The 20,649-nt window shown below is 43.8% G+C and overlaps 1 long non-coding RNA gene across 1 annotated transcript; it reads right to left on the bottom strand.

Annotated features, from left to right (window-relative positions):
- Positions 1-17,842: 17,842 nt before the first annotated feature.
- LOC117244660 lies at positions 17,843-20,499 on the bottom strand. Its single transcript, XR_004498152.1, has 3 exons — positions 20,200-20,499; positions 19,377-19,453; positions 17,843-17,898 (listed from the first exon to the last, which is right to left on the bottom strand). It is a non-coding gene; the product is annotated as an uncharacterized LOC117244660 (long non-coding RNA).
- Between the last annotated feature and the right edge of the window lie 150 nt (positions 20,500-20,649).

Below are 20,649 nucleotides of genomic sequence, written 5' to 3' on the forward strand. Positions count from 1 at the left end.
TGGCTTCTCTGGGAAGTCTCCAGCCATGGTTGGTGTGTTTGGGCATTGGGAACACCCCCAGCCAACACTCACCCCCAGCTGGGAGTCAGTCAGATCCCTGAGTCCCACAGGAGAGGGGAGAGGACATCCACAGCCTGATGATGCATCAGCTGCTTCTGTGCAGAGACTTAATCATTTCGTAATAAAGTGACTTTATGTCATAATAAAGTGACTTTCATGACTTGTGAGAGTCACGTACTTCAAAGTAAGTCAAATCATTTTCCTCCATGGCATGAGTTAAATCCATCATTCTGTGAATGAAGTGGATCTAATATCATGGGATCCAGCAGTAAACACAAATATCAGTGATTTCTTCCAGGAGTAACCCAGCAAAAATGTACCTTCTCCTTCCATATTTATTACATACATTAAGGAAAGAAATGCATAAAATCCCATATTTATTTTTTTCATTTTATTTCCCTGACTTTTTCCTTCAGATGTGCAGTGACATTGCAGGTAAGGCAGCAGACCAGAGCACCATTTCCCCATCGTTATGCAGAGAACAGAGGCTGCAGTTTTAAAATTTATCTTTTTTTTTTCACCAGTGACAAGAACAAGCAGACAATCCCATAAAGCTCCTCCGTGCCCTCTTCCAAATTCTGTTGCACCACAAATGCCAGTAAAAATAACAATTTTCTGCTGGAATATTCCCCTGGAAGCAATGTTGAGGCTCTGGCTGCCCACAGGCACAGCCCCGAGCCATGGATGCTGCATGCAAAATTTTCCTGAAGTTTGAATTTGGAAAATAAAATAAATATATTTTAAAGAATCCTCACTAAATGAAGTCTCGTTTTTGGAAGTGTGTGGGTTTAGGGGTTTTGTATTATGATAATAATAACAATAACAGTAATAATAATTTCATCTGGAGCAGCATATCAGAGGAGTTAATTTAGGAAAGCAGTCTGTGATGAATGGGAAAACTCCCAAACGAGTGACCAGGAGAAAAGGAGGGCAGGAATCTTCTCTCCCAGGATGTGCAGAGGACCTTTTAATGCCAGTGGTGGGAAAAGCCAAACACATTCAGACCTTTAATTACTGAACTGCTCTCTTGGATTAGGCAGGCAGCAAGCAAGAGCTGGTGGTGGTGCAGCAGCAGATGAGATCTGCAGATCCCAGCTCACATCTGACTACAGGCTCAAATCTGTGGGTGCAAAATTAAAGGCTGAACTCCAACCAACTTTTAAAAGTTGCCTTTCAAGTGGTGAAACGAGAGCCTCCACCCATTCCCCAGCTGCCTGTGATTTATCTGGGCTGAAAGCTGGCCCAGCATCATTGGCAGGTAAAGAGGCCCTCAAGCCTGGTATTCGGGGCTAGAGAGAGTTAAGGGTACTTTTCCATGTAAAGTGGGTTTGGGAAAGGAATGCCTTGAATTTTGATGATATTGGCCTGGTTCTCAGCTCCAGGGCGGTAATGCAAAGCAGCACTACTGCATTCCACTTGCCCTGCTGAGGAGCAAGGATTAACCACAAGTGAGCAGTGAAGGCAAGTGATTAAACAGCAGGGCTGCCCTCCCTGTCCCTCCCCAGCGAGGATGAACAGTGATGCAGCAAATAACAGGAGGGTTGCAACTGTCAGGCAGAAGCTGAAACATATTTTTAAAAAAATATAAAGCCATTTTTTGTTCCTGGCTCGGGAGACTCAGACAAAACCTCTTTCCTTCACACCGGATGAGCTCTGCAGAGTCATCTCCACAGCAGGCATTTTCAGTGCTGAACTCCTGTTAAACAGCCTTTCCAAAAGTGGGCCAGGACAATACTCACCTAGCCTAATCCTAATTGTGAGCTCCTTGCAGTGGGGAGCAGAAAGCAGGATGGCTCTGGATGACATTCTGGGAAGGCTGGGCACAGCTGAAGGTTGGCAGAGGAGACTCAGCTTCTGGGCAGAAAGCTGTGAGGAGGTTTGCTCAGTGCTGTGCTCAGTCTTTCCATTCAGAGGTCCAGGCCTGAAGGCAATGCCCAAATCCTCCCTCACCCTGCAGAGAGCCACATGCTGGTTTTCCTGGGATGGGATAGCACCAGGAGCTCTGGGATGGCACTGGCTCCTTAACTCAGCAGCTCAGATACTGTCTTATGGGCAGGGCTGGAGGAAGGAAGAAGCTCCCTCAGCCACATCCAGGTTTTAAAACATAAGCAGGACTTAGAGGGAAGCCTGCCTCAGTCCCACACAATATCCTCATGACTCTCAGCAGCTCTGCTGCTCCTCTCCCCTCCTCTGCTGGCACTCACCCTGTATGAGTGCTGTCAGCTTGTTCACCACGTCAGGGGAAACCAAACCAGATCAATCTATCCATTCTGCCAAAAGGAGAGGAAACATCTCTCATCCCCTTGCCAGCAACCAGCCAGACTTCTCCCAGCAGCAGCCTGCACTGCAGCAAATCCAGCTCTGCTTCATCCCTGGAACCTGGCTCCACTCCATGGAACACGGCTGCTGCCCTGTGAGCTCTCCCAAGGAGACTGGGAGCAGCTGGCAGAGTCCCTGCAGCCACACAGGGGACACTGTCCTCTGCAAGCTCTGCTCCATTACTGAGGACTGTCTGAGATGCTGCTGGAAATCCCAAGGTAGCATTTGGCTCCACAGACTTGAAACAGAACAACAAAAGCTGGGTGCCATAGACCCAGCACAGTCAGGAAATGCCTAATTTTGGGGAGCAAAGGACTGGCCCAGTCACTGCTCTCCTTGTGAGACTCACCTGCTCACTCCAGAAATGTTTTCCAACCCTCTGACATCACCAATGAAGCCCTCATTTATTGATAGAACCACAGAGTGGTCTGGACTGGGAGGGAAGTTAAAGCCCATCCAGATCCAGACCTCTGCTATGGGCAGTTATTTTTGTCTCCAAGTGACAGACACCAGGAGAAGAGACTCTTCCCTTTTCTCTTTCTCCTGTTGACATCACCACTTCAGACAAAGGCCAAGGTCTTTTGGGAACTAGCTCCTTTTTAGAGTTTAACCCTGATGACTCTTCAATCCTCAGGACTTTGAGACAGTCCCTGGAAAGCCTCACCCTCAGATCCTGCATTTTGATAATATTATTCTCTTACATCAATGCTCCTTCAGTTTTCCATGTAGACACCTCTCCTGGGCTGCCAGCAGGCTGGGAATGCATCATCAGAGCTAGAGAGGAGGTGATGACTGAGGCTGTGGGGAGAGAACCATGCCAGGACAGGAATCAGGAGTGGTCTCTCTGAGTCACTGCTTCCCCCTGGCAGAGTTTATCCCACACCAGGCTCCAAAGACAGGGCTGCAGCCCAGCACAGCCTCTCCTCTTGTGCCCAAGCCCTGTGCCACATCCCTTGCTGGGCCTGTGCCGTGCCCACATGGTCACATCACCTTTGCTTGTAGCCCAAAGGGAAGGAGGTGTCCTGGTGGCCACCTTGGGGTGGCACTGAGCTGTCCCATGGCTGATGATGGCCATTTCCTTGATAGCCATTATGACTTAGATGACAATTCTCATTTCACATCCTAATTTTAATTACATTTCATGACAGGTTTCTTCCTTCTCCCTGCTTTCTGCCTGGTTACTCACGGTGAACTGAAGAGCCAAATTTCAAAATTAACTCCAATTTCCAAATTGGCTGTTAATACCATCAGTACTTTACGTTATTCCCATAGATACATGACCAGGCAAACATACACAGTCCCTGCCCTGCAGAAATTTTGGTAGAGACTTGAGATGTGACAAGGAGCAAGCCCTGACAGCACAGGGGGCCGGAGTGAATGAGGTCATGAGTCTGCAGGCACGTGCGCAGCTCCGTGGATTTCTGCTGAGAGATTAAATCATTTACTCTTTTTTGTTGTTGTTGTTTATTTAATTATTAAACTCAGAAGAATTTCTAGCGATCCTCACGGGGTCTGGAACCAGGGTTTTGATTCAGGTCTATTGCTTGTGTCTAAATTAAAAATGGAAAACAGATGGTGGGTTATGAGACGGCTGCAGCAGAAGCCGGCAATCTGCTCTGTCCCCGCGTCGGCAGGGGAGTGAGTGCTGCAATATGTGGAATCCATCCCTAGCTGTGTGTCACAGGTGTTGATCCCGTGTCTCTGCACAGAAATGAAGCAGCCAGACTTATGTCCTCCAGCCAGACTGGCTCTGAAGGTTACTTACAAAGGAAAAGAAGATAAAAGGGTTCAGTTTGTGTCCATCCCGCTTCTTCACCAAACCTCAAACCCCTCAGTGCAGCCAGAATCAAAACCTGCTCTGTCTGCAGGAAATGGAAGTGGAGCTATTTCAGGTTTAAAAACTCAATATATTAAAACATTATCAAATCCTCTGTTGTGCTGTAACTGTGTCATCAACAAAGCCAAGGAGAAAGCTGGAGATAAAAGACAGGCTGAATGAAGAAACCAGTCTTTCAAGGAGCAGCAAATAAATCAGGTTAACACCTTGGGAAGGGCAGTATTGGAAAATGCTTGTGAGAGGAGGTGGATACAACTCAGGTGTGCTCCTGCAGTGAGGGACAGGCTGAGCTACGAGGATTTTTACATGGATATGCAGTATTTCCTTAAATAGATAAGGGAACAAAACATAGTTCCAAAATGATTTGTGAAATCATCCAGGCCACAGAAAATCAATATTGTATGCTTCTGTTAAATACATGCTGTACACACAGCTCACCTTGGCAGTGTTCATGCCTTGGGCTCCCTTTCAGACCAGTCACTCTTTTTGCAATCTCCATATCCCAAGTTCTTGTGGTGAGCATCTGACAAGTGCTTTGGATGTGACATAAATCCCTACCCAGCACTGCATGGGCAGCAATCCTTTGGGAAACCTTCCCCAAACAGGCAGGAACATTTCCTGGGCCAAGCAGAGGCAACTGCACACTCTGAGGATGACTCTGTCCCTTTGGGCTTATTTAGCAGGAATCTTTGGAACAAGGGAGAGGAATTATGATGCTGGTGAAGGTCTGGTAAGACCAAAGTTCAGAATTCATCTCTGCCCCACTGAGACACTTCACAAGGTATTTAATTCTGCTTTTCAAGTCTTCTCTGTAAAGGAGGAGCAGTGGGATTCTTCCTCCCAAATGGAGGGAGATGCAGCAGCCAAATCATCACCACATGGCAGATGCTGCACAAATAGGGACAGTGATTGCTACAGAGGAGCGCTTTAAGCTGAAGTCTTTTAAATCTTTCTTAGCAGATAAAGGCTGAAGTACACTTCAGGCTTGAGGAAATTCAATACAATGTTTTCTAGAACAGTCTGTAGAGAGGGGCAGGACAGTTTCTCACCCATTGCCCTCATCAGGGCAGAGCCTGCACCGTGGGTGCTGCAGAGCAGCGAGAGCTGCACACCCCTGTTTGCTGCAGTGTGGAATTAAAACTCATTTCTTGCACTTCAGGAATCATGAACTTCAACAGGCACTCCCTGCACTCTCAGCCTGCTGAATACCTGCCAAAACCAGAAACCTGTCATTTCTGTAACAGCATGCATCTTTTGTTTGCCATGGTATTTTTCAGGGGGAACACTGAATCTGCTTTAGTAAAAATTAACATCTGGAGATTCTCAGTTTTGAAAGAGCAGGTGATGTGTTTGGCAAAGGACAAATCCATGACAAAGAATTTAATAAAAGAGGGAGACAGGATAGCTCATGGGACCATTACTTTAAACTTCCAACTGCAGTGTGAAATGGTGCTTACCAATAGTAAATGGAGGAGTACTGCTAAATGTTAATATCCTCTGCATCACACCACTGTCTTCCTATTTACATATATATTAAAATGACCACAACTTCCCTGTTTGTGCTTTCTTGCTGGAAACATTCTGGGGAAACAAGATTATTAACGGAAAATTCATAAAACCAAGGAATCACATGGAAATATCGGAAGGCATTCTTAAAATGTGAATTCCTGACTCAGAAGCATTCCCATTTTCTCAGGAAATCTGCTCCCAAGAGTTGCCTTTGTGACTGGTGTTGGGTGTTCACACAAATACACAATATTTCCACGGTGATCCATTGCCTGGCAGCACACAGGAGCCTGCAGGGAAGGGGAATTTGAAAGTGTAAGATTGCTATAATAAATAAACAGCCAGCCAGTCTGGGGATTTCTTTTCCTTTATATATTCTTGCAAAAGTTATGATATATTTAATCTGTCTGTGGACAACACACATAGCAATTAAAAATGTCAGGTTTGAATTTCTGTTGTGTACTTGCTCTGGACAATTAAGTATCTTGGCCTTTCTAGCCACAGATTGTTTGGGACAACCCAAGAATCAGATCAGGCTCTTCCATCCCAAATACAGACAATTCCTTGTGTGCTACAATGCAAAAAAAAGTACTTTTACCTCTCCTTTCGCAGCTTCTTTCTGCTTTCAAAGGTTAGACTGGAGCAAACCTTTTGTATTCAGGAGCCTTGAAAGCACCTGGGAGCTTAGGACATGCAATAAATATTGTTTAAGACCCATAGATTTATCCTGGCAGCTCCTGCCACAAATCAGGAGATTTCCTTGGTGGATGTGTTAGGCTCCAGGTGCCTGCAGTCACTGCTGTGTGCTGAAATGTGTCAAACCCACTTCCCCATGTCCCACGTGCTCCTCCAACAGGACCCGGGTCCAGTGGCCACCCTGCCAAGACCTGCTCATTGTCAGGGGCCATCCCAGCAGAATCACACTCTTGCTGTTTGAAGGACAGCTGAAAGCAAAGAAGTCAAGGTCAAGGCTTTCCTTGTCTAAGGAAAAGATGAGAACTGCATTTTCTCTGTCCCCTCTAACTGCTTTAAGAGAGGAACAAATTATCCTGGGCTACAAAATTGCTCCTAAGCCTTGGAGACCATGGGGAAAGTGAAGGGACATGTTCTGTCATCTGAAAAACCAAATTAAGTGAAATGCTAAAACCACAAGATTTGTTTACTAGAGGAAGCACTTACATTTCCAAACCTGAGAGCAGTTTCTTCACAGCCCTGATTAAAATTACTCATCAAAACATTACACAGAATTAACTTCATTTCATACAGTGAACAATTATGCAGCTTGGGTGGAGTGGAAAATATCCAGCATGTTATTAGTTGTGTTTAGCAGAGGCATGTGCTAAAATGTCTCCATTTTCCTGTCTAAGAGCTGTGTGCCAATGCAGGCTTTTACCAAGAAAAGCAAAGGTGAGTGGGGATGAATAGGAGCTGGAAAAGCTCAGACTTTAAAACAGCGACACAGGAGAGAACAGCAGTGAAACAAAGACTTTTTCAAAGACAGGTTTTGCTCCTTGTTCCTCCTGGAAACCCATTTCAGAACCAAACCAGATAGAGAAAATAGGTTGAGTGGTGCATGGTATGGACAGTTTACTCCAGAACAAACAGCTCTTTTTTCACAAATTCTCTGGGATGTAAGAGAGCTGGGGCAGGGTTTAGATGAACCCTCCTGTCCTCAGCTCCTGCTATGATGTGCTCACATGTGACAACCACATTTGAAAGAAAAATCATGTATTTTAACTCTGATTAAGTAATTAACTCATCCTCCTCTGGCAAAGTCACAAGATGAGGTTCCTTATGATGCCTTTAAGTGGTGCTAAAGAAAGGTTGACAGGCAGCTCATTTAGGAAAGAGAGACACAGAAAACAGATCCAGTGTAAACTCAGGCATGGCTGGGACCTGACTGTTCTGGTGCTGCTTGTTTTAGGAGCTCAGCTTGGACTAGAGCACTGCTTTTCAACTAACTATTGAAATAAGGCACTATTTTTCTACTCCAGAGTGGATTAACATTTCACCTAAGGCATAAAGGCTTATTGTCATAAATCCATCACAAAATTACAGCAATTATAAATGAGAAATGCACTTCAAGAAAATGAACTTAGTTTGGGGGAGGGGGGAATATTTATTAGGGCACCACAGCTGAAAAAAACCTCATGCTGACAAAGCATGTTAAAGATTTCATGTAGAACTCTTATCATAGCCAGCTCGTGTTTGCACAGCCTTTCAGTCAGATGGGTTTTACTAAAGGATATTTGAACAAGAAAAGAACCCTTGAATCAGGCAGACACCACAGATGAAAGACTCACAATTTTGACAAAGCTCACACACACAAGCTTAAAACAAAAGCATGAAACTGCTCCAGCTTTATAGCCAACTTTATTCCTTTCATAGCACTGGCTTTCAAATACTTTGTGAAAAAAATGTTGTCATAACAATAAAGCGTGAATAGGCAAATCCATGTATTCCCAGTTGTTGTCCCAAGCAAACAAGAAAAACATTTCACACTTCACGATTAATACAATGTCCCTTTGTCCCAACACATGAAAGAGCTATTTAAAACAAATAAATGAAGAGATAGCTACATTTTCATGGAAGTCTGGAATGTTTTTTAAATATTCAATGTATTTTCACATTTTGTTTTGCAATTGAATCCTTTCCACCAGCTCCAACCACACAATACCACCAGAAAATGCCAGAGGAGCTATAGAAGGGCAATATATTGTGTGCTGCAGTTGCCTGTCATCAGCTGAGAATATATTAAGGTAATTAAAAACCCTGCTAGGAAACCCTGGGGCCTCTGCCCTCGAGTGGTGCAGACCAGTGCCAATGCATTGACAAAATAAAATCTAGAATTTGCCCCAGGATGTCAATCTGTAAATAGTTATTGATATATGGCTCTAGTGACAAACGGGTTCAGACAGGAACAGCTTCAGTCTCTTCCAGCTGGGCGTTCCTGCTCTATCCACCACCACCCTAAGGAACACTTTCAAAGCTAACTTATGGGTGTTTGGAAGACCAGGGCCCACAGGGTGACTGACATCCCAGAAATCCTTCCAGCATTTCACACTGTGAGCCCCTGGAATACCACTTTGTGCACATGGAGTGGTGGTGGTGGTGAATACCCTGGAAAAACTCAGCTCCTCCATCCCAGGAGCAGCAGAAAACCCAGCAGGCAGCAGTTTGGAAAGCTGAAGATCCCAGTGCCAACAAGGACAGAGCTTGACTGGTTGCACAGGTGTTAGACTTTTCTTCTTTCCACACACATTTAAATACAAGTTGTGGTGTTCAGTTAATAAATACACACTGCTCCTTTGTTATTACTCTGTAGCTAAGCCAAACATTGGAAGGTGGATTAAAAGACAGGGATTCTGTGTTTTTCTCCTACCTCTCCCTTTCTTTTGTGTCTTTGCAAAGCCAGTAGTATTTTATACAGTCACAGGGTAGCTCACCTGAGTCACAAGCAGTGCAGCCAGCTCTGTGTACAGAACAATGTGGGATGTGTGCATTTCTCTGAATGCTGTCTCGTTTCCTGAGTTTTAACATTTTAAGTGTTCAGATTTTCTTCCTAAGCTCACTCAGAACTTTGCAATAAAGACAATCTATGAGTACTGAAAATAAAAGACTGCTTGATTAACTGATGTTCTCATTACCTGCCCTGTGGTCCTTACTTTTATTCTTTACTTTCATGCTTTATGCTGCCCAAGGTAGCCAAAAGTCACTATTGAAAAACTGCATGAGCAGGCAAAGATCAATATTGATTAAATCTTAGCCTCTGCCCATTCTTCATTTCTCATCCATTATTTTCTTGCTCAATGCAAGCATTTTCTTCCTGGCATATTACTCTGGCTTTACTGCGTGGTTAATGGCACATGAAGTCCTACAAGAACCCAGATTTTTCTCCTTGTTCCAACACTACACAACATTTAAGAAAATTTGAGATTTCTCACAGAAGCTGCCCCATTCCTGGAAATGTCCAAGGCCAGGCTGGACTCTGGGATGTGGAGCTTGGAGAAACCTGGGATAATTGAAGGTGTCCTGCCCATGGCAGGGGTGGAACAAAGTGACCTTTAAAAGGTCCTTTCCAACCCAAACCATCCCAGGATTCCATGGTAACATAACAAACTCCATGAATCAGTGGAACTACAGCTTTTGGGACCATAAGACTTTATCAATATTGAACACAGATTTCCCCCCCCCCACCAATTCCGAGCACTGCTGCACTTTCCCACAGCATTCATCTTTCCAGAGCTGGTTTAGCAGAATGACATTTGCATGGGGAGGAGGCAGAAACTGAATTTTGAGTCTAGAACTCGGGGTGTGAGGCGGGGGCTCTGCAGGAGGCAAAGCAAAGATGAAATGGCTGTGGAAGCACAGGAGGACCCAGGAGGAGGAGTGCAGAGGCTGGAATGAGCTGGCACTTTCTGCCCTGCCTGGGTCACATCTCAGGGCTTTTCTGTTCCTCCTGTTTGAGACAGAAAGAGCCAGAATTCCCAGCTCTCTCCTCCTGCCCCTCAAGGAGCTGTTTATAGGATTACAGGCGCTTCCTCCAGCCCCACTGAAGGCTCTATGTGTTAATTAAGGGATGTGGAGCAGTCAGAGCCCCACATGGGCAGCAGTGAAAGCCCAGCCCTCAATGAAGACACTGGGAGTTCTTAAGACATCTTTTGAAAGAGATTAAACAGACCCACGTTGGATTAGAAAGATGATGCCTGACACATTTAGTTTCCGTTACCTTTTGTGTGCCCGCTCAGTGCACAGACCTGCACCAAACACTGCATTATAATGCAGATTTCCCCCAAATCTCTCTGGGATTTCACAGAATCCCTAAAACCTTCACAGCAGGAAACTCCATTCTTGCTCTCCCTGCACATATCCTGCATAAGCTGTGCCTAAGGGCCATCTAGAGGATGCTGAGCTACCAGAAAGCGACGGGGTCAGGGGTTTGTGGTGAAAAAAAGAACTTTAATCTCGGCTGCCAGAAAGTGGGAGTGAGCAAAAGCGCCTCGGCATTCCTCAGTTCTCCCTGTCCCTCCATCTGCTGAAGTATGGTGTGGAGTAAATCAGGAAAATTCCCAGGCTGGGTTGTGTGATTAGGAGAAATAATTTGTTGCCAGAGAAATCACTTCATCTAAAAGTGACAAAGAATAGATAAGACTGAGCAAAATAACGCAATAAAATACTACGACAAAGTTCCCCTCAGCGAAAATATTTTAATATACTTCTTTTCTGCAGTGCAAGGAAAAGAAGGCTCTGGTGATATTTCCAAGAGAAATATGTATTTAATAGCTCTCATGCACTTCCTTGAAGGAAACCACTCAAAAATCTGAACCCTCTTTTAAAAACGGGGGAATGGGAAAGAAGTAATCACGCAAACCATTTATCTCACATGTGCTGCGGAGAAGGAACAATTTCTGCCCTCAGCTCATGACCACAGAGTTATTTTGAGGGAGGTCTGCTATTCAAGCCATGCTGTTCTCTTATTTTTACTGGCACCAGGGAGGCAGGAGGTTGTGTGTGGAAGGGAAAGGCTTTTCTGCCTCTGCTGGAAGTGCCAGCGCTGCGGCTCGGCCGGGAGAGGAGACACGGCCGCCACGCAGGCTCCAGCCCTGCTCCCACCCAGCCAGGCTGACATCCAGCCCCGGCCCCAGGAGCTGATCAAACTCCATTTGCTTCAACCAATACATGAAAAAATAATAAATTCAAAGTCAACCGGCTGGCTGAATCCAAGCTTAACCCTCAGCGTCTCCAAATTTTCTCCCCCAAGCCCCAGAGGGAGTCCAAGCCTGGTGGGAGATGCTCCACAACTTTCCTGCTGAGTGTGCCAAAGCAAACAGGGAAGGGGGAGCTCTCAGAGCCCTCCCCACCAGCCTTGCGTAAAGCAAACAGAAACAGGTCTTTCTACACACCTAAAAATCTTGCTTTTCAGACTTTCTGCTATTCTTTCTTGCCCTTGATTCATTTCACGCTCCAAGAGATGCTGGCAGGCAGAAATGTTAGTTTAGCTGTCATACCCTGCAGGAAAAAACTAAAAAAAAGAGGCAGAGTGGTTCGTTTTCTCTACTCGAGACGCAAAGACCTCGCCACAGACAAAGCTTTAAAAATAAAGGAGTGGACAAGGCTTTATTCATGGACTCATATTTATTCACTGCCATTAATTGAATTCAATGAGAAGTAGAGAAGTTCATTTTTTAGAGCGAACCCTTCAAAGCCTGGGCAAAATCTGACAGGACAAAACAACCACAGATTTCAGTAGCTTTGCAAGGGACACTCATTGCATCTTCATTTGTAGATCCTACTCCTTTTGTACACCTTCTTACACACATTCTGTGTTCCTCCTTAGCTACTTGGCCTTAGAGGCTCTTCACTACTGAAATCTCAAATAAAACAAACAGAATTTAGGTGTAGCCTACAAAACAAACATAAATCTATCAGATAAGGTGGGGTTTGCATGCTGAGAAACAAAACGTGCTGGGTCTCATCCCTCTTGGCTCCCTTTAATAGGATGCTAATAAAATATGAAGAGATGTGATGTAGAGAATTGAAGGTATTCCTGCAGAGCCAAGGAGAGACCAGAGGTCAGAAGACACCTCTTACTGTGCCTCTGACCTCGTGATCACAACCATTCCTGGAAGGAGCTTTGGTGCTGCAGTTGCTTCTACTGCCTTCCCATGCCCTCACAAAGTTCATGAAGTTTCCTTGATAAAAAAGCATCATGCATTCACTTTATAATTGATACTAATATAGGTCCTGTGTAAAGGTTTTCCTTTGATGTGTGTTTTTTTCTAGGTGACTGGTCTTTGTGAATAACTCTTGAGCAACGTTGCCCTCCAAGTGCAGAGGATTTTGGTTTTTAAGCTATAGTACATTGCAAATTAACCCAGTGGAATGTGCAAGGGGCTTACAGGAGGTGTCAGAAGCAGAGCTATTGTATCTGGGTTGATTTATGACCGTCTTTAAGGCTCCACCTTGGCTGCACTTTGCTCAGGGAAAGCTGCTGTAGCAGGGAATCAGACAAGGATGTGAGCAGAAACCAAAGAAAACAAGAGTTGAGACCTAACCTTGTTTGATACATTTTACTCCCCACAAAATCAAATAACAAAATGTGCATGTGTGGAGGCTCCTCTTACTCGTAATTGCTTTGCAGGTACAGCAACACCATCTGGGACTGATAGTGAGTAGGAAGCTTTGGAGAATAACAAATTTTGTGCTAAGCAGATACTGCCAAAAGATACAAGAATTGGTATTTCAACCCCTCCAAGAGCTCAGTAGGATGGACAAATTATCTGTATAAAAATAGCACCTGAACCATAAGTCACTTTTTCCATCGATATCCACAAGACCTTTCCAAGAGAAATCAAAATAAGCATCCACCTGTGACCTGCATGAAGGACCACTTGGCAAACCAGGGAGCAGAGGACTCACTAAGTGGATCCTAATTCCCTGGGAAAGCCAACACCACATCTCCCTTCCTACATCTAATTGAATCAGGGGAGCTTTGTTTTCCATAGGAGGTCTCACACTGACTCCTTATGGAATACTCCGTGTTCCTGAGCCCACACTCCAGGGCATCGTGGAGCTGTGCCAGGAGAGAGCAGAAGAGAGAGGGGAAAATGAACAATTCCTTCCTGGGACAAAGGCCAAGATTTATTTCTTACCCTGGCCAAAAGGCAGGAAGAAAGCTCGCTGTTACCCAAGTGGGCAGCTCCGTGGGGACACGGCACTTCTGCCTCTGGAGGGGACCAAACCAGGATGAAACACAAATTCCAGGTTGCTTGCTTAGTGATGCACATAAGTTCTGGTCAATTGACAGAGTTTACTATTTTCTCTTAAAAAAAATACAGTGATATCCATCTGAATCCTGTTTTGATTTTTAAATCCAAGCACTGTAGTGGAGAACAAAGGATGCCTTCGTGGTCCAAGTACTGGGCTAACTCTCCCAGATCAATGGTTCAAGGAAGAGTTTAATTTCCTATATCTATAGCCCCATAGAAGACATCTATAGGAGCTCAAACTGGAGGAAAATATTGCATTATCTGTGCATTTTCAAGGGACATTTGCTTACTGCCATGCTGTTCCTTTAAGGCACCGTGGATGAAAGAAATACAAAGAAAGCTTTAGTCCAAATGGACTCTCGAGTTCACAGAATATGTCATATGTACATTACTATTTAAGGGTTATTTTTTTCCTTAAATAAATTGCCCTGTGGGAAAAGCTGGCTGCAAGTCAACACCACAGAAACCTAATTTTAACTCCAATGAATACAACTATTTACAAGGCCCCCTTTCTGCAAAGGAAAAGCCCTGCCATTGCTGGCAGTTTTGATGTGATATGAACACATATTTCTAAGACATTCAAATGGACTGGCTTAACAAAATACAGTGTTTTTACTCATGCATCTTTAATGTTCAAACTGTTCTTGGCAGCTCCCAGTCAGAAGCACTGTCATTCAAAAGAAGAGAATGACAGACATTAATATGGAAACATTCAAGCTCTTAACTGAGCCGGAACAGTAATTATGCCATCCAATTTTATTTTCAAGAGTGTTGACCTTGGTCTCCAGGAGCAGAAAAAGATCCAAAAGACAAAGATATAAAGGGCTGTTTAGGGAAAGAGAAATAGAAGTTTTCTGAGCCTTGCAGAGCATCAGAACCCTTGTTTGAAGCTAAAAGTATAATTTCAGGGGCTACCAGGGGATTCATGGCATGACACAACAGCGAATCAAGTCTTTACTACAGGAAACACTAAAGCTCTGAAAACACTGTGCTGACACATCAAGGAAGCAGCCATCGAGGGGGGAATTTGGTGCTGCACAACCTACACCAGGCTTTCCCTAAATATAAATAAATTATAGGAACATATGCTCCCTCCGCTGCTCCCAGATGCTGCAAGTGCAAAGACCAATAATGAGGAGCAACACTAGCAGGGAGAATCCATCCTGAAATGCCACATTTGGGGAGTGTGGAGGGGGAACAGCTTTTAATGAAACAGCTCACAACACTCTGAGAGACTCCAGCAGCAACAGGGAATGCAGGAGCTGAAAATCCAAATCTTCTCAGCCACAGGTAGAAGGAAGGGCCATAACCCCTTGCAGACAATGAAACTGTGCTTTATTACAGCTGTAAAAACCTGCATGTCTTTTTTCTGAGACAATAAACAGACGGTTGTCTTGTGCTCAGAGGCAAAAGGGATCAAGTTCTTTAGTGCAGGCACTGGATGTTGATGATATGATAAATTATGATGTATTTGTAGGAGGGTTTGGCCAGCCAGGGTTGTAGAACTTTCTGCAGCATCAGAGTCCATCACACTCTCCATATCAAGAGGAGGGGGGGACAAGGGGCAGGGGCATCCAACATGCAAAAGTAGCAAGGAAAAAAATATCAAAAACCACCAGGAAGATTATTTAAATTTGACTTTGGTCACCTTTATGATCTCCACTACTCTTGCCTCCTCACACAGTCCAGTGAACAGTCCCAGCTCACCCCTGCAACCCAGCTCTGAATGACAGCTAGCAGGATTTTTTGCTGATGCCAGGTGGGGAAAAAGGCTTTCCACTAGCCTGAATTGGGCATTTGCAAACATTCTGCTGTGTTCGTGGCCCTAGTGACTGACAGTCACCTTATAAACCATTGAGGATAAATCCACAAGGTAAAACAAATGAGGAATTTTCCCTCTGTGTGTGCATCTGCCACTGCATATGTGTGGGTACTTACACTGATGCAACAGAAATCTCTGTCAGCATCTGAATTATATTTCCAAGTTGTAGCACACATTCATTTGTCAGGATTTGGAAGCAGGCACTCATCTTGTCTAGACTAGACTATCGTAACTCTCTGACAAATGGCATTTTTTCCAGCTGCTTAAGCAGCCTTCACAAAACTCTTGTCTCCTTGTGCTTTCCTCCATCTGAGAGAAACTTGAAAACACTTCTGTCTCTCCCCATTTTCTTCACTTTTAGTCTTTCAGTTTACAGACAGCCACTTGAAATTGCCACACTGGCATATGCTCACAAGAAAACCACCAGGAGCCTTAAAAGTGAATATCTCTGTGCCTGGGCTGAACCTGCTGCACAGAAACAGCAGCATTTCCCTGAAGGGCTCTCTTCCTGCATTTAACATGATTAAGGATTTCCAGGATTGCAGCCTGAAGATGCAGCTTGTGCACAGGGTTGTTTTAAATCCACACATCCTAAAGAAACTCAGGAGCTGCTGCTCTGAGAGGTTCTGGCTGGGTGAGAAGAATCATACAATTAAAGAAGAGGCAGAGTCAAGACTGAGATTTATTTGGGCTGACCTAAATTTTTTGGGAGCCCCAGCCATACTTTTTGGATCTACTCAGCTTCCCCTGCTCTTTGCCAGTTCCCTGGAGAGTTGGTGGCATCCTCCAGGCAAAGCATTTCCAAGGCATCCTGGGCAGGGTTTGGATGCAGGATGTGAGCAAAAGTCAATTTTCATGTCTGAAAGTCTCTCTGGAAAGGTTTCAAATCACTGCCATTTTTTTCCCCAGACTGTCCTATCTAGGTGACCTCTAGGGAGTTTGAATCATTTCCTCATCATTTACTAATTCAAATGCATTCTTCACCTTGATGTGCAGCCCCAACAAAGTCTCCCCTGAATTCCTGATTTCCTTTGAAGACATATCTCTATAATCAGCCGAAAAAGTTTCCTGACTCCTCCAGGAGATGCCAAACTTTTAAAATCAGCATTTTTGTCTGAGATCTCCATTGCAGCAAAGCTGGAAGGGAAAAAGTCTTTGCAAACACCCTGGGAGCTTCTCATACTATAGGAATGCAGTCACCTTTCTTTTTTCTTTTTTTTTTTTTCCCCAGTAGAAAAACCTTACTAGAAACAAACAAAACAGAGCTTCATCTTCTAGTAGGTGTGTAAAACAAATACAAAAGAAATCCAGGCAGAAAAAGGGGTGAAGAGGAAGAAACAACATAGAATTTTGGAGTTTGAAATTTTAGGGTGAGTAGCATTACTGCCTTTTGATAAAAAAAATCAAGTTTATTTGTCTGTAAGACTGTACTCAACAATGCCACAGCAGTTTTTTACAAAAACTTTCCCCCAAAATCCCAGTTTTTAAGATGGTTTGGATCTGATTTGTTCATCAAGTAATTCTTTATTAGTGGCAAACAGCAGAGACTGCAGGAGGGGGAGAGGAACAATATTTTTAGGGAATGGTAATTATCACCTTGAATAAAACCCTGCTAAAGCACCATTAAAACTGCAATGCTGTGCAGAGCATCATCAAATGGTTTGTTTGGAAAGGACCTTAAAGATCACCCATTTTTCTGGAGATGGAAGGGCACAAACCCCGTGGCAGAGGCAGTTGTGTATCTGCCTTTCCTGCTCCTGAAAAGCACCGTGCTCCAGGGGAGGAAAGGTTCTGCAGGCATTCACAGATGGAGGTGCACAGGGAAAATAATAATAATAATAATAATAATAATAATAATAATAATAATAATAATAATAATAATAATAATAATAATAATAATAACAATAATAATATTTTTAAAGTGTTTTAACACCTGCTTGTCTGTGCCAGTTACACTTCCATTCTCCTCGGGGTGCCTGGATCCCTTGGCACTCATCCTGAGAGGCAGCGAGGCTGCTTTCTGGGGAGGAGCACGGTAATTGGGGATATCCTTCTTTTGATGTGCAGGGCAATTAAATCCTCAGTGAATAGAGGAGAAATCGAGGCATTCGGTGTCCCTGAAAGGGGGGATGTGAGATGCCATTGCTGGGCACCAGTGTGAAATACAGAGGGGCAGAAGTGCAGCCCTGAGCCCTTTATGCAGCAGATGCACAGCAGGTCGTGAGAAAAACCTGGTTTTTAAGTTTGCAAATGCTGTTTCTGCAGGGATTTGGGGACGTGGCTGTGCCAGATGAAAAGTCCCAACCAGAATTCTGACCAGTGAGCTCTGCATCACCATCAGGTCTGATGGAACTGATATTTATATCCAGCAGCTCTCTCACTCCTTTGCACACATCTTTCAATTACCATTCTGACAGGTTTGGGCTTACTTTTAAAGCAGCAGTTAAGAGCATTCCCTGAAACAATGTGTTCAATTAACTGGAAGAACACGTTCACTCTAAAATCCACATTTTTTTTTGCATCCAGTCTTATTAATGTTTCCAAGAAGAAAACAAGCTGCCTGTGATTCTTCCCACCTTCAAAAGCTGTAACACAAAGGATTAGAGGAGTGTTAGCAAATCCTGATGCTTTCTTAACTACCACAGAAGTTTACAGAATGGTGTTTAAGGAAGATGTAGGGCCAACTTCCACATTAAAGGGAAGGAATTGGGGGGAAAATGAGGGAGCAAGGAATATGGGGAAGGAAATGAACAGGATTCTTAGCCAGTTTCCACAATGTGGTTTTAAAAGTTCCTTCTCAAGCCCACGTGTGATGTGGCATCACAAGGCAGATGAGATCTTACCTAGGAAGTTATAATATGAAAGTCAGTATTATGCTGCCTACAAAGAGACCAAATTCAGACTTAGCACAGTCTTTGGGATGAAAAATAGGACAGGGGAGGAGACCTGATTTTGGCCTTTCTGATTTGAGTCTGATTTAAAAAAAAAAGAAAGAAAGAAAAAGCAAAACAAAAGTTATTTTAAGTGTCTGACTGATGTAGGAGTGCAAACCCCATCCATTTCCCAAATCCTGCTCTGAACCACGAGGATGAGTGTGAATGTGTCTCAGTGTAAGATCAGATTTACAGTCAGATCCACACAGTTCCAGCTGCCCAGGAATACAAAATGAAGTGAGTTTGCACTACACGACATGAAGCACACGACATTGCAGCTCTCCTTCCTAAAACATTTCTCTAACAAAGTCAATTCTCGCTGAATGACTTATGTGGTGTCCTGTTAACTTCATTTTTTTAAAAAAAACTGCCTCCATCTGCATTGTTGGCTTTAAAAAAGCACCTGAATCTGTTTACAAGCCACGACAGAAAACCAGGCTGTGACAATCCCCTGTCTGCAGTGAAAGCATCCTCATGGGGCAGGAACAGAGGAAAAACAGCTCCAAAAAACCCCTCTGGGAATCAGGTGACTGTTGAGAGCTCACTAAGGTCATTTTACATTGGTGGCTGTGGGACAGGACAGCTGTGAAGGATGAGGAGAATGGAGCTGTGAGGTGGCACAGGACACACGTCCAGCCCATCCTGCTCTCCTGGAACAGAGCTGCTCTTTGAGCATCCATCCAAACCAAGGGGAGAGCCACAGATGCCAAAACCCTGAGCTGCCTTTAAGCAGAAAGAGACAATTCACTTAGCAGGGGGGAAAAATAAAAGTATTTGTTCAATTCTATAAGGATTGCAGAGTTTGGGCTTTTAAAGGTGCATTAGCACTCTTACTGAGCAAGTGTTTACTTTTCCTGTCCACCTCATTTTCTCCATTACTGAAGATCCCCAGAGTCTTATCTAGATCCCAGGGGGTTTAGACATTAACTCTCAACATTCCATTTTAAAGCAGAGCCTTCAGAAGCCTCTCCACTCCTTATATACCAGACCCAGGGCCACAAAGAAATGCAAGTGTGTAACTGTGCGAAAAATCTCTGCTTCACAAACACAACATATTCCTGCTCCCTGACCAATGAGTTTGAATAAAATCCCATGTTGCATTTTGTTATACAGAATAAATTCTCTCTAACCTCTTGGGAAAAGGAGCACTTTCTTTGAAGCATTTCTTTTCCAATGCAGGGTTTTTCCAGTCAAAAGCAATCAAGTTCTGTTTTTCAAAGAAGTTGCAATACAAAATTTATGTTAGGACTGTCATTCAGGAGCAGCACAACCTAAATTAAAATCAATGCAGTCAGACTACTTGATTCATATGTTATTGCATACCAGCAATGTAGCATTCAATAATTTCATGCATGTACCATGACATTCAAATAAAGCACATTGTCCATGAGAGCAGTGCCTAGAAAAATCACTGCAAATCCAGTATTTGGTAACATATTATTCCCATTTCATATTCCTTTCTTCCCTTAAATCACTTACTAGTGATTCAGTAAATAAATAATATTTATTATTTATTTACTGAATCACTAGTAAGTGATTTAGTAAATAAATAATAAATATTATTATTTTACTGAATAAATAAACAGGAAATACAGATTACAAACCCACCTTGCTATTCTGGATAACATTTTATCCATCATTCTGGTTAAAAACAGCAGAAAAATAATTCTTTATGACCTCATTTTCTACATCCAAAGTGACAGGCTTGTTGGCCTATGCCCTACCTAAATTTTTCCTCTCAAGTATTGCCAAGGAGGTGTTCATACTTTTCCAAAAATGCACATCTCAGGCCTCTGACTGTAAAGCTTCATGCACTGCTTAAATAAAATTAGAAACCCAGCCTAAAAGAAATCAAACGTGTCACAGACATCTAGACATGATATTCCATTACCGAAATTACTTGGAAATGGTACAGTTTGATGCTGTGGTTTCCTTCATTTAATTTAAAATTACCTCAAGAATGTTAATCATGTCCCAGCAGTAAATCCTAAGGCTTTCCCAGAAAACCTGGACCTCTTTGTTCAGCTGATTGGGATCTCCAGGGGATTAAGGGTCTGTCCATAGAAAGGAAAACACAGGAGAATCATTCAAGCCAATCTTTGAAGATCACAATGCCTCATAATCTGTCATTAACACCTCGAGTGGGAATCGAGAGCGAGGATTCACCCGGGCATCCCCCAGGCTGCTTTCCCTGGTCCAGGTGTTGTAGTTATTGACTCCCAGCATCACCTGAGGGCTCCAGCTGAGCCTGCCCCCACCGGGAGCTGCACAAGCCTCGGGTAAAGCAGAGCCCGAGCCCTTGAGGGAGGTGAAGCATCTCCCGTGGGCGAGTTGGAGGAGTCACAGCGTGACCAAACTCCTCAGCTGCTGCTCGTGGTCACACTGGCTGGAGCAGGACATCCC

Source organism: Parus major, chromosome 6 (assembly GCF_001522545.3).
Source record: "Parus major isolate Abel chromosome 6, Parus_major1.1, whole genome shotgun sequence".
Lineage (NCBI taxonomy): Eukaryota > Metazoa > Chordata > Aves > Passeriformes > Paridae > Parus > Parus major.